The 21,670-nt window shown below is 46.4% G+C and overlaps 1 protein-coding gene across 1 annotated transcript in view; it reads right to left on the bottom strand.

Annotated features, from left to right (window-relative positions):
• Positions 1-21,670, bottom strand: part of DNTT (DNA nucleotidylexotransferase) — a 670,580-nt gene that overhangs the window by 365,499 nt on the left and 283,411 nt on the right. The window lies entirely within an intron of this gene.

The raw sequence follows: 21,670 nt of genomic DNA, 5'->3' as shown, positions 1-21,670 counted from the left end.
CTTAGCAACAAATGTCCCGGTAGAATTCAGATAATTATGTGGAATGTGTTCCCCTCATGGGAAGCACTCTTTGCTCGTCTGGATAGGCCTCTCTCACCGGTCTAGCAGCCAGTACGCAGCACGAATCTAAAGTCTCTGCCACAGACTCATTTGGGGGGTAAATCTGCACGATCCTGTGCCACAGGATGTATCAGATCTTCTGCAGTGAACAGTCAGTCACAGTGCCTGAACCTTTAAGCCAAACCGGCGACACTATGCTGTATAATTACTTCTTTTGGATACGTCCTGCAACCGAGTCACCAGGCCCCTCCATAGACCAGCACGCTGCGTGATCTCTCCAAGACGGGTCCTCCCCTGGGATCTCCTCGGCTGTCCAGCTTCGTCACACAGGACCGACAGCTCAGGACCATTCCTCGGCTGCGGTGATAGGCCCCAGACAAGCCTTTGGACCCACCCCTGCGCCGTAGCATCGTGGGCCTCCCGATCGGAGGACCACGAGGTAGCTCCTTAACGCATACCTGTCGGCCAGGAGGGCCAGCAGGTGGCTGCAAAAACGACCTTAGAACATGGCGTCTGTCCCATAAATACCCCCTTCCCAGAATGCAACTTGGAGGACCACCTCCACCGAGCTTGTCTCCGAGACAGAGGAGCATCTATACACTTCGACACGTTGCCCTTCCAACACTGACTAATGGTAACAGTGACACCCACCGGTCAGCATGGAAGCACACACAACGTCAGCCAAGCTGGAACAGAGGCGAACTTTTAACCTTCCTAACACACAATTTACCAAATTTACCTAATCTGTGGTAGATTGTAAATCTACCAGTGTTACATTTATTTTTCTATTTTAAACTGAATTTGTTGTTTTATAAGGTGATCATTTACAATCCCTTTAACTTTGAAGCCTTGTCCAAAAACATACAATTTGTGTTGGGACTGAACATTTAAATAAACACTGTCACTTTGCCTATTCCGGGCATAGCAACAGTGTCTGATGATAGTCCTCAACCCCAGGAAGTTATGTCCACTAATCTGAGCTCCTTCCCCTCCTCCCTGATCTATTGGATAATCAAGCATTACTTAGAGCAGGGATCTCCAAACTATGGCCCTCCAGCTGCTGCGGAACTACACTTCCTATGAGGCATTGTAAAAACTCTGACATTCACAGACATGACTAGGCAGGATGGGAATTGTAGTTCCTGAACACCTGGAGGGCTGTAGTTTGGAGACCCCTGACTTAGAGTATTGTTCTCTTGGTCTAATGGATTAGGGCTTTTAGGCATGGGTGATCATGCGACCTTCCCCTATTTCATGTGGGGAGGTGTAGCTATGCCATTGAACTGGCTAAGATCCAACACCATCCTTAAAGCTTACCCAAGGTAGACTCCTGCAGCAGGGAGCCAACAAGAGAGTATTGATTGGAAAGCATAGATTGTTGGGGGGGGTGGGGTCAAGAGACACTCTTTATCTATTGTGAATGGGCAAAGTGACAGTGTCTACTGTTCTCTGAATGGCCAGTGCTAAAGTGCACCCGCATGGAGAAATTACTTGACATGCTTTAAAGAAGGATGACTATGTTGAGTGACCTAGGGATCCCACATGGTCACCAATCACCATCAATCAGGAATCAAAGGAAAATCATTTTTATCCGGACACCATTATCCAAACACTAGTTCACCATGAACTGAAGCCAGCTAAGTAAGTATCTTACCTCTTTGATACTTTGATTTTGTTATTCTATGACTATTAACTCAACTTGAAATGATAGTGTGGTTATTCCCAACTCCACCCACCATAGGCTCAATCCTCCCCACTGGCATGATCACATCATGTTCCTATCATGTTTTTTGTTTTCTCTCAGCCCCTTCCAATAAGAAATCAATGCTAGTGAGAAATGTATTAAAAAAAAGCAGAGTATCAAAAGACAAGAAGCTGCAGTCCCACCCAGTAGCTCTTTTAAAAGATTGCCTGCATTTGTGATAATATAAAACTGCGATTAAAGTAGAATTCCAGGTTAACCCTAACAATTCTTAAAACTGTCCCCTCCCTCTCTTAACACCTATGCTGACTATGACTAACCTGTGTAAAAAAAGATAAACATACTTAAGTATTTTCAGGCCACTCCAGTCCAGTCATGTAACATGGCTCCCCTGTGCCATCCAGCACAGCTTTAGTGGAGAGGAGAGACCACTGACAAAGGGTGGACCATTTAAGCCAATGGATGATGTGCAACTGGATCAGAGTGGGCTGAAAATAGGTAAGTATACATATCTCTTCTACACAGATTAGTAAGCAGAGGTGTTAGTAGGTGTAAGGAGACAGTTTTAATAGTAGTTAAGCTGGAATTTTACTTTAAATGTAAAATAAATTGAGTAGACTTGCTTTGGCAATAACATTACCAGATCAGTACGTTAAGGAGGAACTTCACTGAAACTAACCAAATCCCTAACACTTTCCCCAGTATGACAATAGAAAAAAACATACATACCAGCCCAAGGAGTTCAGCATTGTCTTCCTTGCCAGGAAAGTTCCCCTTGCTTCGCTCTGCGCCATATTGAAGTAAGATTTGGCTCATGCGCAGACACGCTGCAAGGGCTATGGGACCTGGCAGAGCCCAGTGGTGTGACTGTGCATGGTCCGGATCCCCCTGCTTATGTGCACATAAAGCTGTGCTCTGGCAAAGACTCCCTGTGGAAGATCTTACCTTACCTCTTGCTCTGTTGACAACTATACAACTTTGATTGCCCCCTGCAAGTGCAGTTGCTCCAGAGCTTAGTAAATGAAGATCTTACTTGCAAAGAGTACCCAATCACGTGCAAGGAAAAAAAAACTAAATTTTTTGCTTGCATGTGATTGGATGGTGGAAGTCAGCAGAGTTTATGCTCATTTACTAAGCTATGGAGCAACTGCACTTGCAGAGTGCAACTGCAGTTTGCAAAGTGTGCAGTCTTTTTCCCTTTAGTAAACCAACCCCATACCATAGTGTCTAATCTCTGATCACTCTATCCAAAACAAAAAAAAAAAAAAAAAGATTTTGAATTTTCTCTTACTTTTTGTCTAGGTGACAAATAGGGATGAGCCGAACACCCCCCTGTTCGGTTCGCATCAGAACATGCGAACAGGAAAAAAGTTTGTTCGAACACGCGAACACCGTTAAAGTCTATGGGACACGAACATGAATAATCAAAAGTGCTAATTTTAAAGGCTTATATGCAAGTTATTGTCATAAAAAGTGTTTGGGGACCTGGGTCCTGCCCCAGGGGACATGGATCATTGCAAAAAAAAAGTTTTTAAAATGGTGTGACTGTGCATGGTCCGGATCCCCCTGCTTATGTGCACATAAAGCTGTGCTCTGGCAAAGACTCCCTGTGGAAGATCTTACCTTACCTCTTGCTCTGTTGACAACTATACAACTTTGATTGCCCCCTGCAAGTGCAGTTGCTCCAGAGCTTAGTAAATGAAGATCTTACTTGCAAAGAGTACCCAATCACGTGCAAGGAAAAAAAAACTAAATTTTTTGCTTGCATGTGATTGGATGGTGGAAGTCAGCAGAGTTTATGCTCATTTACTAAGCTATGGAGCAACTGCACTTGCAGAGTGCAACTGCAGTTTGCAAAGTGTGCAGTCTTTTTCCCTTTAGTAAACCAACCCCATACCATAGTGTCTAATCTCTGATCACTCTATCCAAAACAAAAAAAAAAAAAAAAAGATTTTGAATTTTCTCTTACTTTTTGTCTAGGTGACAAATAGGGATGAGCCGAACACCCCCCTGTTCGGTTCGCATCAGAACATGCGAACAGGAAAAAAGTTTGTTCGAACACGCGAACACCGTTAAAGTCTATGGGACACGAACATGAATAATCAAAAGTGCTAATTTTAAAGGCTTATATGCAAGTTATTGTCATAAAAAGTGTTTGGGGACCTGGGTCCTGCCCCAGGGGACATGGATCATTGCAAAAAAAAAGTTTTTAAAATGGTGTGACTGTGCATGGTCCGGATCCCCCTGCTTATGTGCACATAAAGCTGTGCTCTGGCAAAGACTCCCTGTGGAAGATCTTACCTTACCTCTTGCTCTGTTGACAACTATACAACTTTGATTGCCCCCTGCAAGTGCAGTTGCTCCAGAGCTTAGTAAATGAAGATCTTACTTGCAAAGAGTACCCAATCACGTGCAAGGAAAAAAAAAACTAAATTTTTTGCTTGCATGTGATTGGATGGTGGAAGTCAGCAGAGTTTATGCTCATTTACTAAGCTATGGAGCAACTGCACTTGCAGAGTGCAACTGCAGTTTGCAAAGTGTGCAGTCTTTTTCCCTTTAGTAAACCAACCCCATACCATAGTGTCTAATCTCTGATCACTCTATCCAAAACAAAAAAAAAAAAAAAAAGATTTTGAATTTTCTCTTACTTTTTGTCTAGGTGACAAATAGGGATGAGCCGAACACCCCCCTGTTCGGTTCGCATCAGAACATGCGAACAGGAAAAAAGTTCGTTCGAACACGCGAACACCGTTAAAGTCTATGGGACACGAACATGAATAATCAAAAGTGCTAATTTTAAAGGCTTATATGCAAGTTATTGTCATAAAAAGTGTTTGGGGACCTGGGTCCTGCCCCAGGGGACATGGATCATTGCAAAAAAAAGTTTTTAAAATTTTCAGGAGCAGTGATTTTAATAATGCTTAAAGTCAAACAATAAAAGTGTAATATCCCTTTAAATTTCGTAGCTGGGGGTGTCTATAGTATGCCTGTAAAGGGGCGCATGTTTCCCGTGTTTAGAACAGTCTGACAGCAAAATGACATTTCAAAGGAAAAAAGTCATTTAAAACTACTCGCGGCTATTGCATTGCCGGTCCGACAATACACATAAAAGTTCATTGATAAAAACGGCATGGGAATTCCCCACAGGGGAACCCCGAACCAAAATTTAAAAAAAAAATGAGGTGGGGGTCCCCCTAAATTCCATACCAGGCCCTTCAGGTCTGGTATGGATATTAAGGGGAATCCCGGCCAAAATTTAAAAAAAAAACGGCATGGGGTCCCCCCAAAAATACATACCAGACCCTTATCCGAGCACGCAACCTGGCAGGCCGAAGGAAAAGAGGGGGGGACGAGAGAGCGCCCCCCCCCCTGAACCGTACCAGGCCACATGCCCTAAACATTGGGAGGGTGCTTTGGGGTAGCCCCCCAAAACACCTTGTATCCATGTTGATGAGGACAAGGGCCTCATCCCCACAACCCTGGCCGGTGGTTGTGGGGGTCTACGGGCGGGGGGCTTATCGGAATCTGGAAGCCCCCTTTAACAAGGGGACCCCCAGATCCCGGCCCCCCGTGTGTAATGGTAAGGGGGTACAAAAGTACCCCTACCATTTCACTAAAAAACTGTCAAAAATGTTAAAAATGACAAGAGACAGTTTTTGACAATTCCTTTATTTAAATGCTTTTTCTTTCTTCTTTCTTCTATCTTCCTTCATCTTCTTCTTCTTCTTCTGGCTCTTCTAGTTCTTCCTCCGGTGTTCTCGTCCAGCATCTCCTCCGTGGCGTCTTCTATCTTCTTCTCCTCGGGCCGCTCCGCACCCATGGCATGGGGGGAGGCTCCCGCTCTTCTCTTCATCTTCTTCTCTTCTTCATCTTCTTCTTCATCTTCCTTTCTTCTTCTCTTCTTCATCTTCTTCTCCGGGCCGCTCCGCACCCATGCTGGCATGGAGGGAGGCTCCCGCTGTGTGACGCGTCTCCTCTTCTGACGGTTCTTAAATAACGGGGGGTGGGGCCACCCGGTGACCTCGCCCCCCTCTGACGCACGGTGACTTGACGGGACTTCCCTGTGACGTCACGGGGAATGCCACAGGGAAGTCCCGTCATGTTCCGTGCGTCAGAGGGGGGTGGGGTCACCGGGTGGCCCCACCCCCCGTTATTTAAGAAATGTCAGAAGAGGAGACGCGTCACACAGCGGGAGCCTCCCTCCATGCCAGCATGGATGCGGAGTGGCCCGGAGAAGAAGATGAAGAAGAAGAGAAGAAGATGAAGAGAAGAGCGGGAGCCTCCCCCCATGCCATGGGTGCGGAGCGGCCCGAGCAGAAGAAGATAGAAGACGCTGCGGAGGAGATGCTGGGCGAGAACACCGGAGGAAGAACCAGAAGAGCCAGAAGAAGAAGAAGAAGATGAAGGAAGATAGAAGAAAGAAGAAGCATTTAAATAAAGGAATTGTCAAATACTGTCTCTTGTCTTTTTTAACATTTTTGACAGTTTTTTAGTAAAATGGTAGGGGTACTTTTGTACCCCCTTACCATTTCACACAGGGGGGGTGGGATCTGGGGGTCCCCTTGTTAAAGGGGGCTTCCAGATTCCGATAAGCCCCCCGCCCGCAGACTCCCACAACCACCGGCCAGGGTTGTGGGGATGAGGCCCTTGTCCTCATCAACATGGGGACAAGGTGTTTTGGGGGGCTACCCCAAAGCACCCTCCCAATGTTGAGGGCATGTGGCCTGGTACGGTTCAGGAGGGGGGGCGCTCTCTCGTCCCTCCCTCTTTCCCTGCGGTCTGCCAGGTTGCGTGCTCGGATAAAGGTCTGGTATGGATTTTTGGGGGGACCCCACGCCATTTTTTATTTTTAATTTTGGCGCGGGGTTCCCCTTAAAATCCATACCAGACCTGAAGGGTCTGGTATGGAATTTAGGGGGACCCCCACGTCATTTTTTTTTTATTTTGGCCGGGGTTCCCCTTAATATCCATACCAGACCTGAAGGGCCTGGTATGGAATTTAGGGGGACCCCCCCAAGTCATTTTTTTTTTTAATTTAGTTCGGGGTTCCCCTGTGGGGAATTCCCATGCCGTTTTTATCAATGAACTTCTATGTGTATTGTCGAACCGGCAATGCAATAGCCACGAGTAGTTTTAAATGATTTTTTTCCTTTGAAATGTCATTTTGCTGTCAGACTGTTCTAAACACGGGAAACATGTGCCCCTTTACAGGCATACTATAGACACCCCCCAGCTACGACATTTGAAGGGATATTACACTTTTATTGTTTGACTTTAAGCATTATTAAAATTACTGCTCCCGAAAAAACGGCCGTTTTTAAAACTTTTTTTTGCATTGATCCATGTCCCCTGGGGCAGGACCTAGGTCCCCAAACACTTTTTATGACAATAACTTGCATATAAGCCTTTAAAATTAGCACTTTTGATTTCTCCCATAGACTTTTAAAGGGTGTTCCGCGGCATTCGAATTTGCCGCGAACACCCCAAATTGTTCGCTGTTCGGCGAACTTGCGAACAGCCGATGTTCGACTCGAACTCGAAGCTCATCCCTAGTGACAAATATAAGGGTGAATCTCCCCAGAGGGGGCACAGCAGCAATATAACCTGGTCGGAGGGGGGGGTATTTAAAGACAAATAGACTGTGCACCTCTGCAAGTGCAATTGCTCCAGAGCTTAGTAAATGAGGCAAAGCTTCAGTTTGCAAAGAGCACCCAATCACGTGCAAGGAAAATTAAAAAAACAGCATTTTTGCTTGCACTTGATTGGATGATGGAAGTCAGCAGAGTTTCTGCTCATTTACTAAGCTCTGGAGCAACTGCACAGTCGCTTTGCCTTTAGTAAATCAACCCCTTTGTCTTTACTAGGGATGAGCCGAACACCCCCCGGTTCGGTTCGCACCAGAACCCGCGAACGGACCGAAAGTTCGCACGAACGTTAGAACCCCATTGACGTCTATGGGACTCGAACGTTCGAAATCAAAAGTGCTCATTTTAAAGGCTAATTTGCATGGTATTGTCCTAAAAAGGGTTTGGGGACCCGGGTCCTACCCCAGGGGACATGTATCAATGCAAAAAAAACTTTTAAAAACGGCCGTTTTTTCGGGAGCAGTGATTTTAATGATGCTTAAAGTAAAAAAAAAAAAGTGAAATATTCCTTTAAATATCGTACCTGGGGGGTGTCTATAGTATGCCTGTAAAGTGACGCGTGTTTCCCATGTTTAGAACAGTCCCTGCACCAAATGTCATTTTTAAAGGAAAAAATCTCATTTAAAACTGCTTGCGGGTTTAATGTCATGTCGGGTCATGGCAATATGGATGAAAATCAGTGAGACAAACGGCATGGGTACCCCCCAGTCCATTACCAGGCCCTTTGGGTCTTGTATGGATATTAAGGGGAACCCCGCACCCAAATTAAAATAAGGAAAGGTGTGGGGCCACCAGGCCCTATATACTCTGAACAGCAGTATACAGGCGGTGCAAACAAGACAGGGACTGTAGGTTTGTTGTTAAGTAGAATCTGTTTGTAATTTTGAACATTTTTAACGTGTTTAGCTCCAGCCAAAAAATCTTTTCTAAGCTTTTTGGAAAACATAGGGAAGGGTTATCATCCCTGTGACATTTGTTTTGCTGTCTTTCCTCCTCTTCAGAAGATTTCACCTCACTTTTTTGTCCCAATGAAAAATGTTTTTTGAAAATTTGGGTTTTTTTGTGGAACAAGGATTGGAAAGCATCAGTGGAAAGGAGAAATTGTTTTCCCATATTAACTCTTACAGGAGAGAATTTCCCTTCCTAGGGGTAGATTTCATCTCACTTCCTGTTGTCTCCTTCCGTTTGCAAGTAGGAGTCGTTTGTAAGTTAGATGTTTGAAAGTAGGGTCCTGCCCTATATACTCAGCAGAAATTTGGGCCTTAGGTGTTGCTGTGGCCACAACACTGTAAGCCCTCACAGGGCCCTGCTGTGAAATATTAGATCAAGAATTGTAATTACATGCCCCTGTTGAACAGGAGCTGAAAAATTAGGCCTTAGGCACTGGTGCCACAACACTGCAACCCCTCACAGACACTCTAGTTGGAACGCAGGAACGAGCCCTGCTGCAAAGTATTGCTTCAAAAATTGTAATTACACGCCCCTGTTAGACAGGGGCAGAAAAATTGGGCCTTAGGCACTGGTGCTGGTGCCACAACACTGCAACCCCTCACAGACACTCTAGTTGGAACGCAGGAACGAGCCCTGCTGCAAAGTATTGCATCAAAAATTGTAATTACACGCCCCTGTTAGACAGGGGCAGAAAAATTGGGCCTTAGGCACTGGTGCTGGTGCCACAACACTGCAACCCCTCACAGACACTCTAGTTGGAACGCAGGAACGAGCCCTGCTGCAAAGTATTGCATCAAAAATTGTAATTACACGCCCCTGTTAGACAGGGGCAGAAAAATTGGGCCTTAGGCACTGGTGCTGGTGCCACAACACTGCAACCCCTCACAGACACTCTAGTTGGAATGCAGGAACGAGCCCTGCTGCAAAGTATTACATCAAAAATTGTAATTACACGCCCCTGTTAAACAGGGGCTGAAAAATTGTGCCTTAGGCACTGGTGGTGGCGCCCAGAACCAAAAATGTTCTTACAAGCTATCAGCGTGATGATTGAGGAGGAAGAGGATAATTACTCAGGGATAGTCACTCAGCATCAGCATAGGCAGTCTTTGAAGGGATCTGAGATTTCAAAAAAAATTATTCGGTTACATCAGCATCAGGTGCTTGGTAGCTGGTGGTGATCCAAGACTCATTCATTTTTATGAAGGTCAGCCGATCGACCGAGTCGGTGGACAGACGCACCCTGTGATCGGTTACCACGCCTCCAGCAGCACTGAATGTGCGTTCCGAAAGAACGCTGGATGCAGGACAGGCCAGTAGCTCAATTGCATACTGTGCAAGCTCTGGCCAGTGATCCATCCTCAAGACCCAGTAACCCAGAGGATTTTCGGTGGGAAAGGTGTCCAAGTCTGATCTTGCCCCTAGGTATTCCTGCACCATGTAAAACAGACGCTGGCGATGGTTGCTGGAACCGATCATACCTTGGGGCTGCGGACCAAAAAATTGTCTGAACGCATCGGTCAGACGGCCACCTTCTCCGCCGCTCCTTCTTTGACTGACCGAAGCCTCAGCAACACGTTGTCCAGAAACAGGAGTTTGTAACCTCCCAGTCTCTGGGAACGCGTTGCACAGACCTTTCTGCAAGGCCTCCCGAAGATGTTTCATCCTCTGCTCCCTCTGCGATGGCAAGATAAGGTCCGCAACCTTACCCTTGTAACGTGGATCAAGGAGGGTTGCCAGCCAGTATTGGTCCTTCTCCTTGATACCACGAATACGAGGATCCTTACGCAGGCTTTGCAGGATCAGGGAGGCCATGCAGCGTAGGTTTGCTGAGGCATTCGGTCCGGAGTCCTCTGGGTCACTAAGAACGACATGGTCCGCAGCCACGTCCTCCCAGCCACATACAAGTCCATGTGTTTCTTGTGACTGATCCCTTAAAGACTGCTGCTGATGCTGAGTGCCAGGCTCCACCTCCATACTGACACAATCTTCCTCCTCCTCCTTCTCCTCTTCCTCCTCGTCCTCTTCCTGTGTGATCGGCGGGCACGCAGGAACACTGTCTGGATAAAGGGGGCCTTGAGAGCTAAGGAAGTCCTCCTTTTCCTGCCTCTGTTCTGCCTCAAGTGCCCTGTCCATTATTCCACGCAGCGTGTGCTCCAACAGGTGGACAAGGGGGACAGTGTCACTGATGCATGCACTGTCACTGCTCACCATCCTCGTGGCCTCCTCGAATGGTGACAGGACAGTGCATGCATCCCTGATCATGGCCCACTGGCGTGGGGAAAAAAAACCAAGCTCCCCTGACCCTGTCCTGGTGCCATAGTCGCACAGGTACTCATTGATGGCCCTCTGCTGCGTGTGCAGCCGCTGCAGCATGGCCAACGTTGAGTTCCACCTGGTGGGCATGTCACAGATTAGGCGGTTCTTGGGCAGGTTAAACTCCTTTTGGAGGTCCGTCAGCCGAGCACTGGCATTATATGACCGGCGGAAATGCACACAGACTTTCCTGGCCTGCCTCAGGACATCCTGTAAGCCCGGGTACCTGCCCAAGAACCGCTGCACCACCAAGTTAAGGACGTGAGCCAAACAGGGCACATGGGTCATTTGTCCCTGTCGGAGGGCAGAGAGGAGGTTGGTGCCATTGTCGCAAACCACCATTCCTGCCTTAAGTTGGCGTGGCGTCAACCACCTCTGAACCTGCCCCTGCAGAGCTGACAGAACCTCTGCCCCAGTGTGGCTCCTGTCCCCCAAGCACACCAGCTCAAGCACCGCATGGCATCTTTTGGCCTGCGTACTTGCGTAGCCCCTTGAACGCCTACGGAGCACCGCTGGTTCCGAGGAAGAGGCCATGGAGGAAGAAGAAGAGGAGGGGGTGGAGGAGAGAGGTGTGTCACAATCAGCATTTTGGAGGCGTGGTGGCGGAACAACCTCCAACACTACTGCACCTTGTCCTGCATCCTTCCCAGCTGCCAGCAGAGTCACCCAATGCGCCGTGAAACTTAGGTAACGTCCCTGTCCATGCCTGCTGGACCATGAGTCAGCGGTAATATGCACCTTACCGCTGACCGCCCTGTCCAGCGAGGCATGGACATTGCCTTCCACATGCCGGTAGAGAGCCGGAATCGCCTTCCGTGAGAAAAAGTGGCGTTTGGGTACCTGCCACTGAGGAACCGCACATTCCACAAACTCACGGAAGGGGGCAGAGTCTACCAACTGAAAAGGCAGCAGTTGAAGTGCTAGCAATTTTGCCAAGCTAGCATTCAACCGCTGGGCATGTGGATGGCTGGGAGCAAACTTCTTTCGGCGGTGCAGCAGCTGGGGCAGGGAAATGTGCCTGGTACAATCTGACGTCGGTGTACCAAAAGCAGATTGCCCACAAGTACTTGGCTGTGACATACCTAATTCTACACCTTCATTCCTCTCACTGCAGGTCTCAGAGAGGACTGAAGGTCTAGTGGGGTTGGAAATCTCAGCTGATGAGGAGCAAGGAGAGATCCTCTTTGTTCTTTGGTGTGGGTCTTTTAGATACGCTTGCCAACGAACTGCATGGCAGGTCAACATATGTCTGGTCAAGCATGTGGTACCCAAGCGGGAGATGTTTTGGCCACGCGAGATACGCTTGAGACATATGTTGCAAATAGCAGCGGTGCGATCTGATGCACTCGTCTCAAAAAAGGCCCACACCAAAGAACTTTTTGAATAACGCGCAGAGACTGCAGCGCCCTGCACATGTGGAGCTTTGGGGTGTGATGCAGTCAATGTGCTGCCCTTAGGCTGGCCCCTGGAGGGCATCCTGCCTCATTGGTGATGTGCCGCCGCCTCCTCCTCCTCCTCCTCTCTCCTATCAGGCACCCACGTTGAGTCAGTGACCTCATCATCCCCTCCCTCCTCATCACTGGAGCAAACCTGGCAGTATGCTGCAGCAGGGGGAGCATGACTGCCAGGTTGCTGTCCTTCTTGGGCACCCCCTCTGTCCGTGCTCATGTTACTGCCTTCATGGAGCTCAGTATCGTCATCAGAGCCTTCCAAACGCTGGGCATCCTCCTGGAGCATGTACCCAACACTGTGGTCAAACAGTTCGAGGGAATCCTCATGAGGACATGGTGGAGCTAGGGAAGGAGTCACTGATGACATTGAGCTGAGGGAAGAGGCCGCTGCTTTGCCAGACAAAGCACCCTGGGCATGGGTGAGAGAGGATGAGGAGGATGAGGACGGCTTGGTCATCCACTCGACCAAGTCTTCCGCATGTTGCGGCTCAACACGGCCAGCTGCCGAAAAAAAGGCCAAGCGTGTCCCATGGCCACGTGCTGATGAGGATGCACCGTCTCCACGACCAGCACTAGACACAGAGCCTGCTTGCCCTCTCTTATTGGCTTGTGACTGTCTGCCTCTCCTTCTTGGCCTTCCAGACATACTAATGGCCTGTAGCTGCACTAAGCTGGGATAGAACACCTGTAATTTTCTTCAGGTAGCTTTATATACTGTAACCAGACAAGCCTGCCTGTCAGTAGGAAGATAACAGGAACGGATCTAGCTGAACACTGTGAGCAGGACGCACTGTACTAAATGTAAATAGTCTAGCTGCCTGACCGTGGTACTAATAGGATCAAATAGAACACCTGTAATTTTCTTCAGGTAGCTTTATATACTGTAACCAGACAAGCCTGCCTGTCAGTAGGAAGATAACAGGAACGGATCTAGCTGTACACTGTGAGCAGGACGCACTGTACTAAATGTAAATAGTCTAGCTGCCTGACCGTGGTACTAATAGGATCAAATAGAACACCTGTAATTTTCTTCAGGTAGCTTTATATACTGTAACCAGACAAGCCTGCCTGTCAGTAGGAAGATAACAGGAACGGATCTAGCTGAACACTGTGAGCAGGACGCACTGTACTAAATGTAAATAGTCTAGCTGCCTGACCGTGGTACTAATAGGATCAAATAGAACACCTGTAATTTTCTTCAGGTAGCTTTATATACTGTAACCAGACAAGCCTGCCTGTCAGTAGGAAGATAACAGGAACGGATCTAGCTGAACACTGTGAGCAGGACGCACTGCACTAAATGTAAATAGTCTAGAAGATAACAGGAACGGATCTAGCTGAACACTGTGAGCAGGACGCACTGCACTAAATGTAAATAGTCTAGAAGATAACAGGAACGGATCTAGCTGAACACTGTGAGCAGGACGCACTGCACTAAATGTAAATAGTCTAGAAGATAACAGGAACGGATCTAGCTGAACACTGTGAGCAGGACGCACTGCACTAAATGTAAATAGTCTAGAAGATAACAGGAACGGATCTAGCTGAACACTGTGAGCAGGACGCACTGCACTAAATGTAAATAGCAGGAACGGCTCTAGCTGAACACTGTGAGCAGGACGCACTGCACTAAATGTAAATAGCAGGAACGGATCTAGCTGAACACTGTGAGCAGGACGCACTGCACTAAATGTAAATAACAGGAACGGATCTAGCTGAACACTGTGAGCAGGACGCACTGCACTAAATGTAAATAGTCTAGAAGATAACAGGAACGGATCTAGCTGAACACTGTGAGCAGGACGCACTGCACTAAATGTAAATAGCAGGAACGGATCTAGCTGAACACTGTGAGCAGGACGCACTGCACTAAATGTAAATAGCAGGAACGGATCTAGCTGAACACTGTGAGCAGGACGCACTGCACTAAATGTAAATAGCAGGAACGGATCTAGCTGAACACTGTGAGCAGGACGCACTGCACTAAATGTAAATAACAGGAACGGATCTAGCTGAACACTGTGAGCAGGACGCACTGCACTAAATGTAAATAGCAGGAACGGATCTAGCTGAACACTGTGAGCAGGACGCACTGCACTAAATGTAAATAGCAGGAACGGATCTAGCTGAACACTGTGAGCAGGACGCACTGCACTAAATGTAAATTGCAGGAACGGATCTAGCTGAACACTGTGAGCAGGACGCACTGCACTAAATGTAAATAGTCTAGAAGATAACAGGAACGGATCTAGCTGAACACTGTGAGCAGGACGCACTGCACTAAATGTAAATAGCAGGAACGGATCTAGCTGAACACTGTGAGCAGGACGCACTGCATTAAATGTAAATAGTCTAGATAGAAGATAAGAGGAACGGATCTAGCTAAACTGAATACAGTGTATATATATATATGCAACACCTGGGATGCATATATATACACAATACACTGTAAGTGCAGCTAACTGACTGACTGTTCTGCCTAATCTACCTAACTCAAATCAAATGACACTGTCTCTCTCTCTCTCTATCTCTCAGCACACCGGAACACACACTACACAGGGCCGCCGTGCAGGCGGCCTTATATAGTGTGGGGTGTGTACTAAATCCCCTGAGCCATAATTGGCCAAAGCCACCCTGGCTTTGGCCAATTACAGCTCTCTCTACTGACGGCGCTGTGATTGGCCAAGCATGCGGGTCATAGTGCATGCTTGGCCAATCATCAGCCAGCAATGCACTGCGATGCCGCAGTGAATTATGGGCCGTGACGCGCCACACGAATTTAGCGCGAACGGCCCATATCGTTCGCAATTCGGCGAACGGGCGAACAGCCGATGTTCGAGTCGAACATGGGTTCGACTCGAACACGAAGCTCATCCCTAGTCTTTACGTGCACTCAAACTTGTTAACTGAAATTGCCCAATAAAATAAAAGTCATCTAACCATAAGGAATTTTATGGTGATGGGTGAATGCTGGTGGGTTGGATTAGTATCCTGGCCAAATATAATACATTGAGACTTTCCCAGCACTGCGCCCTCTAAGCCTCATACCTGCAGTTTCAGTATATATATATATATATATATATATATATATATATATATATATATATATATATACAGTAACGTGAAAAGTCCAAAAATTTGAGTCAGACAGCAATGTATTAAGTGGATAGCAAACACAGCACAAATACACAGTTCTCTAAGTTTTAGATGAGTATGATTCAAGCTGCAAGCATTTTAAGAGATAGTTCTGAGTGGACTGGCCTTTTGATTGTGTTGTCTAATAAATCTCTGCAATACATTTGTAGAGAAATTCTAACATCAGCCAGCTGTGTACAAGACATGCTGAGACTTTTAGTTCCCCAACAAAGACCTGCATGTCTCCCCTTCCCCATTTACACAGAATTCTGATGCTGTACACTAAGGGAAATTGTATTTTTTTTGTTGTGTTCAGCTGAAAGAACTACCTGCAATTAAAGTTCCATCATTCAGCCAATTGAGGCAATATAGAAAGTTTTGCCAATGATTGCTTCATCCTTTTGTAAAATAAATAGCGAGGAAATAAAGTGCTGTTTTTGATTGTAGCTTTTCTCTGGCAGACAGAATCACATGTATTTACATAAAGCATTTCAACTAATGGGAACCAAGTGCTCAGTCTGAGATAGGCGAGACACTGATACAAAAGGAGGAAAGCAATAGACGGTGTGCTATTTTATAAGTGCTCAGTGGTCTAGTCACACCAGAAGTAAACACTGCACAATGGAAATCAAGTAAAGGAAGTTTAGGGATTTTTTTTCCCACTCTTTGAGTAAAAGTGGATATCTGGCGTCTTAAATTATACCTTATTCAACGTGAAAGGCGCATTTGTGCAATCCAAGAACATCTTTTTTAAAAAGCATGTGTAGATTTTTAAGACACCGAGCCATTGAAATAAATAGCCTTAAACACTTACAGTCCAACTCCAGGTTAGGTACCCTAGAGTCCCGTTACACCACCACCTAATGCTACAAATTAGTGTACATTCCTTTTTTTAGCAGTCCCCTGTCTGGTCACATGAGCACGTGGTCCACTTCATCTCTTCTCTGGAGGTAAGTTGTCCTAAAAGCTGTGAACACTGAGCTCTGCAGCATTCTGCAGCAAACCCAGGCCAGCATAATGAAACACCCACTTCCACTCATCTTTCTCTTTTCTTGACTCTTACACTATGTCTGAGCTTTCTTCTTCCTATTACTTTCTTTCTCCAACCTTATCAGTTATCATCGCATACAATTTTTCTGAGATACTTATCTGTTATGTGGCTTTTGTGCCTACCACTTTGTAACCGTTGTATCTTTGTAAAACTCTTAATAACAAATTGAACATGAAAAATAGCTGGATATGGGTTTTTATACTTGTAAAGGAAAGCTGTGCTGGAAGAAATATGGAGAATGATATTTAAACATGATTGTTACCTGGCTACATATGTCTTCACCCTGAACAAGAATGCAGAAAGAAAATTTGGAGAAGAACAAAAAACTCCTGACCTGCATGCTTGTTCTGGGAAAATACATTGGAAAATACTGATGCCTTCTGATTAGCATGACAGCCAGGCAAATAGCATTATGAGAAGGCGATCAGTAAAGTTAGCTTCCTAATTTTCCCATCACAGGATTCCTTTAAAGGGTAACCCCACTTTCATGGGGAAAATAAATAGCAAATGAAAAAAAATAATATAGCATATACAATTACGACGCAACTCATATTGTAATTGAATGTTATTAAAAATTACCTTTCCTTTTCAAATTTGCAGCGCTGTAATTTTCTGTAAAATGCCATGCAATATGGCTACCTGGAGGCGTTCTGTACACAAAACGTATACAGAATGCCCTCCCAGAAACATAATTTCCTGCTTATGTGATTGGCTCACTGATTTTCCCAGAAGTCCACACAGGTTTTTTTCTTAACAAAAGTGGAGTTATGCTGTAGCCTCCCTGGCGGTTTTCCCAAATGTGGCTCGGGGTTAAAATTCAGGACCATTAGCGGTAACCCCGAGCCACACTCGGGATTACATCGCAGGATCCTGGTGTGGCTTTACTTACCTTGTCCCCAGGATCCTGCGATGTCCCCCGCTATGTCTGCGGGCTCCGTCCTCCTCCGAAGCCTCTCCTTGCCAGGCTCCGTTCCCTGCGAGCGTCGCGACGCACGGGGGCGAAGCCTGGCGGCAAATTAAAAAAAAAGTAAAAATCATAACACATACAGTACTGTAATCTTACAGATTACAGTACTGTATGAAATGATTTCACATCCCTTTTGTCCCCAGTGCTTTGGCCCATGCCCTGCATGCAGTTTTATGTGATATATACTGTTCTTTCTGCCTGGAAACTGGAGATTGTCCATAGCAACCAAAAAGTGTCCCTTTACGTCAAAAGTGGCTTTAGACCAGCTAGAAAATAGCGATAGTAAATTAGAACACTTGCAGAATTGAGCGATAGTGAATCGTGGGGAAATTCATTTTATTACTATTTTTTTTTTTTTTTAATTATTTATTTTTATTTATTATATTATAATTTATGTTTTTGTGTTTCAGACTTTATCATACCCGGGATATCTACTAGACTCTTGTTTGGACAGATTTAAGTGTGTTATTGTTAAGAATTACAGGCCTACAATATAAAACGCCAAATTTCCATGCAAAATAATTGTACCGCTTTCAGCACCTAAAATCCGAAATAATCGTACCGCCAGGGAGGTTAAATACTTTTCCCAGGAAGAAGAGACAAATTTATACTCAAATAATGGACAAGCCTACCTAAGTTGGACTATATATATATATATATATATATATATATATATATATATATATATATATATATATATACACTCGTTATTAATAAGGAATTGAGCTACTTTTTCACAGCCACCAATCATCATTAGCGCCTTGCCCTTACCGTGGCCATACCAATATTTATTACAAAACAAACTACATAATTATAAATGCCATGGGTATGCAATAAAAAGTACAAAGTGCTCCTCTACCCCAAAGCAAGCAGAACACTGTACAAATGGAAGACCCAGTCACCTAACCTGTCAAGCTCTCCCTGATGCAGGGAGGATTGGCTGTGTAGCTGCTATATCAATCAGCGAGTGGGATCTAACAACACCTATACCTTCAAGTGCAAAAACAAGGTAAGAGAAACCAAATAATAGCAAATCTACAAGTAGCAGAACAGATTTGCTGCTGATCTGTAACAATCCCAATGTGAAAAAAAAATGTTTATGAAAAAAGGGTTTCACTTTAAAACAGTTAAAAGGGTTCAAACTGTTTCCTATTTTTTTCTATTATTTGTAAAAAAATTATTTGTAATTCAGGTAAGCATTATGCCCTATACACACGATCAGGCCCGGATTTACTCCCTTTGCCGCCCCAAGGCCGGGCCCTTCAATGCCACCCCCCCCCACACACACACACCACCAGAAAGAGCCCCCAGACATAATACGGTCAAAGACTGCAGACATGATACAAGAGATGGTCAGAGACTGCAATCATAGTACAGGAGACGGTCAGAGACTGCAGACATGATACAGGAGACAGTCAGAGACTGCAGACATGATACAGGAGACGGTCAGAGACTGCAGTTCCTATGGACATTAGTAGATAATGGCCGATCAGCCCTCTCACCTGACCCAGCGATACAGCAATGGTTCCTCTGATCAGGAGTCAGCTCACTCTGAATTGCCCGTGGCGATTCCGCTGGGTAGCACCCAGATCTGTATTCCTGCAATGACTCCATTCCTTTCTCCGCCAGGGATGGCACCAGGCTGTGTGGCTTTCCCTCTGGTGGCACAGGGCAGCCGGGTTCTCTCTCTCTAATGGTTTTCCCTCAGCAGTGTCCTCTCCCTCTGGAGTCCTGGGTGTACTTTCCTGGGTGTAGACCCCCCCAGGACAAACCACCCCCCTCCATTAGTACAGACCCACCCCCAAGACAAACCCCCATCAATTAGTACAGACCCCCACCAGGACAACCCCCCCTCCCTTCATTAGTACAGATCCCCCCAGGACAAACCCCCCTCCCTTCATTAGTACAGATCCCCCCAGGACAAACCCCCCTCCCTTCATTAGTACAGATCCCCCCAGGACAAACCCCCCTCCCTTCATTAGTACAGACCCCCCCAGAACAAACCCCCCTCCATTAGTACGGACCCCCCAGGACAAACGCCCCTCTATTAGTACAAACCCCCCCGGACAACTCCCCCTCCATTAGTACAACCCCCCCAGGACAACCCCCTCTCCATTAGTACAACCCCCCCAGGACAACCCCCTCTCCATTAGTACAAACCCCCCCTCAGGTCAACCCCCTCCATTAGCACAGACCCCCCAGGACAAACCATCCCTCCCTTTATTAGTACAGACCCCCCCAGGACAAACCCCCCTCCATTAGTACAGACCCCCAGGACAACCCCCCCCCCTTCATTAGTACAAACCCCCCCGGACAACCCCCCCCTTCATTACTACAGACATCCCAGGACAAACCCCCCCTTCACTAGTACAGACCCCCCAGGACAACCCCCCCCCTCCATTAGTGCAGACATCCCAGGACAAACCCCCCCTTCACTAGTACAGACCCCCCAGGACAACCCCCCCTCCATTAGTGCAGACATCCCAGGACAAACCCCCCCTTCACTAGTACAGACCCCCAGGACAACCCCCCCTCCATTAGTGCAGACATCCCAGGACAAACCCCCCCTTCACTAGTACAGACCCCCCAGGACAACCCCCCCCTCCATTAGTGTACAGATGGAGACAGGCTTGGGCGGGAGTGAGAGACACAGGAGGACACAGGAGGACACAGGAGAACACGCGCCCCCCTCCTCCCCCGCACAGAGACCAGCCGCTCCGATCTCCTTCGGCTGCTCTCCTTCTCTGACAGGAGGAGGGAGGGGGGACAGGCTTGAGCATCGTAAAACCAGCAGCGGCGGTGACCTGCGGAGGACACCGCCTCAGTCTGGACACACACAGAGAGGAGGAAGAGGAGGGAGAGGAGCACTCTAGTGCTTCAGCGCCCCCACCTCTCTGGCGCCCGGGTGCGCTGCATCACATGCTGCTATGTTAGTGTGGGGGGCGGCCGAGAATTTGTTGCAGGAGCGGCGCCGCCCCTGTACCACTGCCGCCCCGAGGCCTGGCCTCGGTGGCCTTGTGGGAAATCCGGCCCTGCACACGATAGGATTTTCCGATGGAAAATGTGTGATAGGACCTTGTTGTCGGAAATTCCGACCGTGTGTAGGCTCCATCACACATTTTCCATAGGAATTTCTGACACACAAAGTTTGAGAGCTTGCTATAAAATTTTCCGACAACAAAATCCGCTGTCGGAAATTCCTATCGTGTGTACACAAATTCGACGCACAAAGTGCCACGCATGCTCAGAATAAATTGAGAGGAAAGCTATTGGCCACTGCCCCGTTTATAGTCCCGACGTACATGTTTTATGTCACCGCGTTCAGAACGATCGGATTTTCTGACAACTTTGTGTGACCGTGTGTATACAAGACAAGTTTGAGCCAACATCCGTCGGAAAAAATCCATGGATTTTGTTGTCGGAATGTCTGATCAATGTCCAACCGTGTGTACGGGGCATAACACAGGATATGCCTATGACACTGATGTCAGAGTATTTTGGCTTTTCTCAACAGGAAAAACAGCAGAAGCTGTTTCCTTTCAGAATCTCTCTCAATAAGGCCCCATATAGAGACTTCTGAACAAGCAGCCAGTATTCAGTTCTGTTTGTGAAACTTAACTTATTGAGCTTTGTAATCAACAGGCTTTTTTTTAGCAAAATACCTAAAGACAGTCTAAACACAGGAAAAGCAGCTGATTTTGAAAACTGAAGTTTTCACAACTACCTGACAAAAAAGGGCATTTATTTTTCTAGTCTTTACCACAACAAATAAAGAAAAAATTCAAGCCTTTAAAGCAGGGATAGGCAACCTGAGGCCCTCCAGCTGTTGTGGAACTACATTTCCCATGAGGCATTGCAAGGCTGGCTGGTACAATTACTCCAAGAGGCATGATGGGACTTGTAGTTCTGCAACAGCTGGAGGGCCCCAGGTTGCCTACCCCTGCTTTAGAGCATGGGGCCAAGAAGGCAACATAATGGATGCCAGAAATACATATCATTCTGTAAACCTCTTCTTCTCTCCCCAACTTTAGCATTCAAAGTTATCCCATCTATACTCTGCCCATTATCCCATCCTGTCGGAACACTGGATCACATCACAAATATAAAAAAAGTAACATTCCGTCAGAAAAGCAACAGTAACATTTACACAGATAAATCAATTGCAGAAATTATATAATATAAAATAAATACGAAGATGTGATTGTACTTCTACATAAACACTGATGCACACATCAAGCTTTCTTGGCATAATGAAGAAAGTATCTCCAACTTAAATGTAATAAAATAATGCTAAAACAGGAAGAATGATTTTAGCCATGTTTAATAATGCATGCTTTCTAGGCTGTCACTGCTAGATATTTATCTACAACAGGGTGAGAGATTTAATTACTTCTT

The sequence above is a fragment of the Aquarana catesbeiana genome, linkage group LG08 (genome assembly GCF_042186555.1).
Source record: "Aquarana catesbeiana isolate 2022-GZ linkage group LG08, ASM4218655v1, whole genome shotgun sequence".
Classification (NCBI taxonomy): domain Eukaryota; kingdom Metazoa; phylum Chordata; class Amphibia; order Anura; family Ranidae; genus Aquarana; species Aquarana catesbeiana.
This window is presented reverse-complemented; position numbering and strand designations above follow the sequence as displayed.